An 8090-nucleotide genomic window follows, 5' to 3' on the forward strand; every position below is an offset into this window, starting at 1 on the left:
CTCCTCCACGCCCGGCTGCCCTCCCGCGCGCCTCGCCCCGCGTCTGACCCGGCCGAGCGAGGAGGCTGCTGCTGCCGCCGCCGCCCAGAGGGATCGGAACGCGCTCCTGAAAAATCCCAAACGATAAATCCCGCTCTCCCGCTCGGCTCCAAACTCCTCTCTTTTCTGCTCTGGGCTCTTTTTTTCCCCTCCCTCTCTCGCTTTCTTTCGTTGCAAAACTTGGAAGTTGAAAAATTCACCGGTTCCACCCTCTGGACCCCGGTCGAGCTCTCTCCAAATCAGACTTAAGGATTGTTTTATTATTTAATTACACAATCATCGCTTTACTCCTCCTCCTGCAAACGCGCATTCCTTTTGCACCAGCCTCTCCACACCCCCCGCCCCCCACCTTTCTCCTCCTCCTCCTCCTCTTGCTTCTCTCTCTCTCTCTCTCTCTCTCTCTCTCTCTCTCTCTCTCTCTCTCTCTCTCTTTTTTTATAAAGCTCTCATACCACTGCAACAGCACCACGACTTTTTTTTATTATTTTAAATAGATCTTTCCGCCCTTTGGGCAAATCCCGCATCCCCCCCGCCACGTACACACCCCTCGAAAACCCGCCCTGGAAGAGGTATTTCGGTGCTCGCTGCGGACTCTTTAAACCGCGGGAACCTCCGAGTGGGAGAAGCACTGAGCCGGACTGGGCCGGAGAAAGGAACGAATGGAAAATTCCCTCACACCCAGGCCGCCCCGGGGCCCAGGCTGGGGCGCCGACTCTCGCACCCCGGGCGGGCGCGGTCCGCAATGCCCGCCGGCTGAAGGGAGGAGGGGGAGGCCGGGGAGGCGGGGGCCTGAGCGAACTTGGTCTCAAGTAGTTGGGGCGCGCCGGCGCGGATGGGAGCGGGGCCCTCCGGGGTCTCCCTTGCGCAGGCCCGCGTCCCGGGGCAGCTCCACAGAAGCGGCGCGCCTCGCCGCGGTGTGCCGCCCTCCCTGGCGGTGCCCGGTGCACGTGGCCTCGCTCGGAGCGGGAGGACCGGGCCGAGCTGCCGCCACCGCCTCCGGCGCCTCCTCCTCCTATTCCTCCTCCTCCCGCGGCTTGCTCCGCTCTTTTCCTCCTGCAGCCCCTCTGGCTCGCCCCCAATCCCCACCCCCCCGGCGCCCGGGGCGCCGGCGGAAAGCGGCTCCCGCCCCGCCTGGGTGCAGGCAGGGTGGGGCCGCGGCGCGCCCGGGGCTGCGGGGCGGGCGGGCGGGTGGGCGCGCACGCGAGCGGGGTGCGTGTGCCGCTCCAGCCCTGCAAAGGCGGCCGCGCCCGCCAAGCTCCCGCGCGAAGCCCCGCCCCCACCCCGCCGCCAGCCGCGGGCCCCGAGTGAATGAACTTGATTTCGGATATTTGGAGGCCGGCAGTTTGCCTTGCACCCTTTCTGCGCGCGCGCGCGCGCGCGCGCGCGCACGGGCACTGGCACACACAGACACACACTCTCACATACACACCCCGCCCCCCAAATTCCGGTTTTCGGCCAGGGGTGGGTGGGGAAGAGGTGGAAGCAAAGGCTGTGCAGACAATGGAGAGAGGAAAAGTGAGTGCCAGGGGCTCCGCGTCTACCTAGCCGGGGGCCGCGGAGAGGACTCGACGGCCCCAGCCCCGGGGCGGGGCCGCCCCCACCTCCAGCTGTGCTCTGATTTCCCTTTCCTCTTTTCCTCGCTTCGCCCCTCTCGATTTTTCCCCTCAACTTTCTCCTCTCCGTCTCTCCGGCTCCTGCCCACCTCCCCCCCACCCCTTTATCACCCCACCCAGAGGACCCGAAGGAACCAGTGACTTTTTCCTTCAGCAAGTGGGAGTTATCCACATCAAGCATTTCACAACGACACATCAAGAAAAGTAGGCAGGTTCAAGTCAACCATGAAATGGTCACTTTTTAACCCCGTCCTGTCCTCATTAGGGAAATGCTCAAACACAGTCCGTTTTCAAAGAGCACTCTTAATGAGGCGAGCCTGCCAAGTCCACCAGCTGCAGGCCCTGTAAACCAAGAGCCCAAAGAAAAAAAGCACTGGCGAAAGAGGGGGAGTTGAGAAGGCCAGGGGTGGAGGTGGGGGGAGCGTTGGTTCTGGGAAGACAGGTAAAGTCGGGAAATTTTAGAGAACTCTCCCGAGTTAACCCTTTAGGGCACACACCACCGGGAGCGGCCTCCCTGCTCCCCCGGAGGCAAATCCTCCAGTCAGGTCTCTGACAACCTTAATTTCCTTTGTGTGGGTCATTTCTTGTTTTTTGAAAAGCCAGGATAAACTTGATCGTCTTTATAGATGAAAGAAATGAGGTGACAGTCCAGGTTATAAATACTCACTTCTCTCTCAGAAAAATTTAGGCGATCTCATGCTAGATTTAAAAAACAAAAAACAAACAAACAAAAAAACAACCCCAAAGCATCACTTTGTATTGCACATTATGCTGCATCCCTTTTCTCACCCTCATACCAGAGTCTGAGGGGAGGGGGGCGGGGAAGCGCTACTGATAATACCAGCTTTAACTACTGGAGTTTCCCTTTGAACAAATATTCAATTTAACCGGAGTTAATTTACCATAAAAGACATTCCCCTTGGCACGAATGCACTCCTGTCCTTGAACACACCTCTTTGAATGCCTGAACTCGTAGAGAAGCCATTATTTCGAGGTCTCTTTAAAAATCAAGCGCCCATCTCTCTCTTTCTCTCCCTCCCTCTCTACTTCCCTCCCGCCTCACCACACCACCCCCAGTGAAATCCTGGCACCCAGAGAGCGCTTCGTTCAGCCAGACATCTAGAACGAGCCGCTGTCCCCTAGCAAAAGAGGCCCAGTGCTGAGCCCTGGGCAAGTGTCTGCAGACAAAGCTACCCCTCCTCCCTTATTAGTTTCCCTTACCAACAGAAACGGTTTCCTTTTGCCACCCAAACTAGGTCGCATCCTAAAGTTTCTCACAAGCTTAAAAGAGAAAAATGAAAAATTGACAACTCTTACACAGAAGAGCCCACAAAAGCTGCAGCGGCGCCAGGGGTGAGGAAGCAGCGACAGACCCAGGTAAGACCCCAGAGAAGTGAAGACGTCCGGGGCCTCCCAGGCCTATCACTGAGGGGTTCAAATCTCTCCCTGTTTGTAGGGCACTTATGGTTGGGCACAGTTGGATGAGCATGGAGGATGCTTGGTAGTTGGCGGTTTGGATCTGTTTCTGAGAAAAAGGAAAATAAGAAAGGAGTAATGGTGAGGAGGGGAAAACTAAAAGGGAGGAAAGAATGGGCAACAGAGACATCCGGAGTAGCTTATGGGGTGCTCATCTGATATGGCTTTGACTGTCCTCTCAGGCCTTGGAGCCATGGGCAGGATGGCTGACCCCCCCACCACCGCCACCCCCAGACCACTACTTGTTGTACAGCTAATGCCCAGGCCACTGCAGGTCTTCCCAGGATGAACTCTAAGAGAGGCTTCTGGAAAGAGGAGCTGATGGATTGGGGTGTGTGGAACATCTGTCTTCTCTCAGCAGGACCCTTCGCTATCTGTGGTTTGAGAAATGCCAGTCTTTTAAATCCCAGGTAGAGGAGCAGAGAGAAGGAAGTGAGAGCGTACATACGGTATTTTAGCCACTTTCCCTTTTACCCAGCATTTCTGTGCCATGGTAGTTAAGAGTGGTTTTAAAGTATCTCTGAAAAGCTTCTGATACTATCAAAGTGGGCCAAACACTTTTTAGACTGGTACTTACCTCTCCTAAACTGCCTTTTTTCTTCTCTCTCTCACTCACTGAAAGAGTTAAAGCAAGTCAATTTCATTCACCCCAAAATCTGGCTGGAAGAAAGAAGTGAAAGGCTTCTGCAGCAACAGGAAAATCTGATATTTCAGAATCCCTAAAGACCTCCTCCCTAGACCACCTATTCCCTGCCACCTTATAGAGAGAAAAGTTTCTTTTCTGACAGATAGTTTATTAATTTCAAGAAGTGCTGGAGTGTCTGTGCTTCAGGTGACTGGATTTTTCAAAACTCAATTGTATATTTGAAAAAGTAAGCAGTATTACCCAATTGGAGCCTTTCATTGACCTCCAGAGAGGAGCTGAACATCTCAAGGGTCCTCTAATATTGATTTTCTTTTAAACTTCTCCCTTCTAAAGAAATCCAGTGACAGGTTGTGAATCCTGAGCAGTGTAAGGAAAGGTTCTTGGAGCTTAACAAAGCTGTCATTTTCAATACACGCGGATGACTTTTTTTTTTTTTTTTTAACCTCTTGCATGTGATTAGAGGGGAGGCTCAACAATTCCACACACCCTGGCTGCATGGCCAGTATCAATATTTTAAAACTAAATACAAAAGAGACAGATGACCTCCTGACCCCAGGAAACAGGCCTGCAGCACTGCAAGTATCCACTACACCATGCCCAGGGACCTTTTCTTCTTCCAAATGAACCATAAAAATCATACACGTGTAGCCTGTAAAACACAATTTTATATCCACAAGCAAGAACATCAAAAATCCACTCCACAGTGCATATATAAACAACCAACAAGTACTGAAATTGTCTGCACTTGATGGGAATTGCAAAATCAGGCCCAGCTCTCTCAGCCCTTAAACTACTACTGTCAAATTAGGGGAGTGATTTTTCCGTACTAGAAAATTCACAACCGGTTAGCTTCCCCAAGCCCCATTGCCAGCACTTTGCCTTTCACTGAAATGAATAAATAACCGTGGACTTTCTTCCCATCCTCTGGGAGCTGTTTGGTGTCCCCTGAGGACAAAACTAAATGAGAAAAATGACGCTGTTAATAATGTCGCTGCTGAAATGCCTGTACTCGACTGTTTAAAAAAAATACCATCCCACTAAGTGTGCCTACATTTCGGGCACATTTACAAGCCACCACTGAATCTGAACACAGACTGGCCAGCATTAAGATTAGCTGGTTTCCACTTCTGTACAGAAATGAGGCTAGTGTTCATCAACAGAGACTCCCAACTTCTGAAGACATTTGCTTTCCGGGGTTACAATGTCAGCAGTTGCCCTGTAATTTCTGCATGATTTATTTTAAACTTTGAAAATCATGGTAATAATTGCCTTGCTTCACTCACAATACTTGAAAAGTTATAGGCACTTTCACGTACAGTCTTCTTTAGAGTTCTTTTGAGTCACATACAGTCTTGAGAGTTGTAGCTATTGTCCTTTTTCAAGATAGCTGACCTTTAAAGTAAAACTATACTATCATTTTATTTCTACATGTAAATTGGCTTCTGTTACCCATCTACATGTGCCTCTGTGACATGAAAACAGATCCGTTTTAAAGATCTGTTTAGAAAGCTTCATCCAGAATGGCTAAGTCGTCTTTACATTCTGCATTAAGTGTAGAAAGTGCGTTACAAACCAACTCAAACTTTCTGCACCCCTTTCTCTAATTCTTTCCTTGAAAACTGCCTTTCTGTTTCAAAACCAAAACAATGCATAACAACAGGACTGTGCATTTTAACTTTCAAAATAAAATTTAGCTGACAATTGCATAATTACAAAGATAGAAGACAGTTGGGCCTATACAAAATATATATTGATATTTAAGTAAACTTTATCTCTGAAATATTATCTGAAAAAATTTCACAATACACAGTAAGTTAATAAATTCCAAAGCAATAATATTGTCAAATTGTGTGATGTCACAAACTCTGAAAGCAAAGTTACAGATGTTCATGACATTACATTCACCAATAATTATACTGCTGCTCAGTCTGACCATCTTAAAATTAAATGGATGCCTCTGTCTACTAAAGACTAAAAGGAATTTATTTTGGACATCAAACAATGAAACTGTCACCATTTATTGTATGAAACACTCAGCTAATCAATTTCCTATTAAAACAGCTTTCAACAATACTCAGCTTTAAAATTCATCAGGGCCAGTAAAAACCTTTTGCCAGTGCACAAGAATGCAGTCCCAACCACGGACGATAATTACCCTTCTAATACTTTTATTGCCCAAGCACTTTTTCCTGTGCTCCCCATCAGTTAGGCAGGAATCTGCAGTATAGTGTATCAGTGAGTTGGAGTGATTGACCTTTGCCCACATATGATTTAATAGGGACTTTTCAGCACTGGAGCTTTCTCCATCTCTCATACCATTAAATGAAAACATCAAACCTCAGATGTAAAACTGGAAACCACAACGTTTTGTGTTTCACAACTCTTTGCAGTTTTTACTTAGGCTGCTTAAAGGTCAGCTTCTTCCCTCACAATGCTCTCCCCCATACAGTAAATATACTCAAAAGTCACACTAATTCTCATTTTGATTAAATCTTGAACTCCCCAGTCAGATACACACATTCATCCTGCTTATTTACATTTGCATTCTTTTCTAACCACATAAGCATGTGTGTATGACTTTCTGGATTTATTCCATTTTAGGGCTGATTTAAATATCTGTTCAAGTATGGGTTCACAAGTTAACTTTTTCCCGCCCGTTGGAAAGTTAAAATTACAAAGGATGGTGTTATAGGATCCTGTCAAAGAAAGTTAGAGTTAATCTTGTGTATTTTGGCGCCTTTTCCCCCGCCAGCTACTGTACTTGGTTGGGGGGGAGCGGGTTGGAGATCTTGTCTGTCCCATCTCAAGTTCAATGGCAGTTCTACTAACTCCAGGAGAAGATGGCCATGTTCACAGCACTAATAATAATTCCAATCACGCCACTTCGGCATTTTGTGTCAAAGTCGAAAGTGGCTTCCCCGCCCCCTTCAACCTGAAAGCTGCCAAGTCCTCACACACTCCGCATTCAACCACAACTTAATGGATGGGATATTGTGCATTAAAATGTGTTCCAGACATACTGGCGAAGAGAGGACAAGGAAAAAGGGAGACACACACACACACACACACACACACACACACACACACACACACACAGATAGGCAGAAGGGAAAAAATCCCAGAGCAAAAACAGCAGGGCAGGAAAAAAAATTATTAACAGGAGCAGGAAGAAATCCATCATAATCTTTTTTTTTTTAAGGGAGGGGGAGAGTGGGAGGAGGGCTAACAATTCTATCCTGCCACTTCAGGAACAAGGGGCTAGGGGTAACTAAACTTTAAAATGAAGATTGACTTTAAAAACTCCAGTACACCAGAGCTAAATAAAGACACTTTTAAGTGAGCATACGTAACAAATCTGTGCATGTTCACCTTAAAGAGAAGAAAAATGCTCCAAAAAGAGAGAATGGGCTACAAGGTACAACTAAAGTATCATTTGTACAGTAATTTTTTCCATCATGGGGGAGAAGGGGGGGGGAGTAGGGAGTTGAAGCAGGAAAAATGCTACATTTCACACTGTTTTGGACTCACAATGTTATCCACTGATTCTCCCCATAAAAGTGTGACATATACACTAAAGTTGCCAAAGCTTAAAAAAAAAAAAAAAAAAAAGAAGCATTAAGGCTGAAAATCCAACACTATGGCCCAACTTGTAAAGAAGAAATGACATTTAGGTAAAGTCTCTTTACAATGTACAAACAGTAAAAAATCTGTGTCTGGGGATAGAAGGGGATGCAAGGGACAAACAAGACAAGCAAATAAAGCCAGTCATTTCAAAGCCACATACCACCGCATTCTATTACGTTAAATAAAAGAGATGTTGAGTCTGTAAACAGAACCCTGGGCCGCTGACTTCACGTATCTGAGGTACAGATTTGTGGACTTTCTCAAGGGTTGTTTTGGTGTCGCTTATGGTATTTATTAATAGTTTTTATTTTAAAGCGCAATCCAGGAGTTAGTCTCTTACTTTTGTTTTTAATTATTATTTCTGCAATGCTACAGTTCTTGGCCCAAAGAAGAAAAGGCGGCAAAAGTCAAGTCTAAAAGCAGGCAGCCCCTCAGCCTGTCTGGGTATCCAGTTTTGCTTCCTCTCACTTGCAGAAGACTGTTTCTCGAGGTAGACTTGAAAGCCGTCCAGAGTGCTCTGTGTGTTGTCTGTGTGTGTGTGTGTGTGTGTGTGTGTGTGTGCGCGCGCGCGCGCGCGCGTGTTTGCTGGGTTTTATTGTTTTAGCAGGGCTGCTCTGGGGCTGGGGGCTGCCTCCCCGCCCGCGTCCGGGCTCCGAGCGGGCTAAGGCAGATGCAGCCGGCGCGGCGGCGGG

The 8090-nt window shown here is 47.8% G+C and overlaps 1 protein-coding gene across 1 annotated transcript in view; it reads right to left on the reverse strand.

Annotated features, from left to right (window-relative positions):
• NFIB (nuclear factor I B) overlaps positions 1-8090 on the reverse strand; it is a 452552-nt gene that overhangs the window by 236950 nt on the left and 207512 nt on the right. The gene's annotated exons all lie outside the window — the stretch shown is intronic.

The sequence above is a fragment of the Lipotes vexillifer genome, unplaced genomic scaffold, assembly GCF_000442215.2.
Source record: "Lipotes vexillifer unplaced genomic scaffold, Lipotes_vexillifer_v1.1 scaffold31, whole genome shotgun sequence".
Taxonomy (NCBI): domain Eukaryota; kingdom Metazoa; phylum Chordata; class Mammalia; order Artiodactyla; family Lipotidae; genus Lipotes; species Lipotes vexillifer.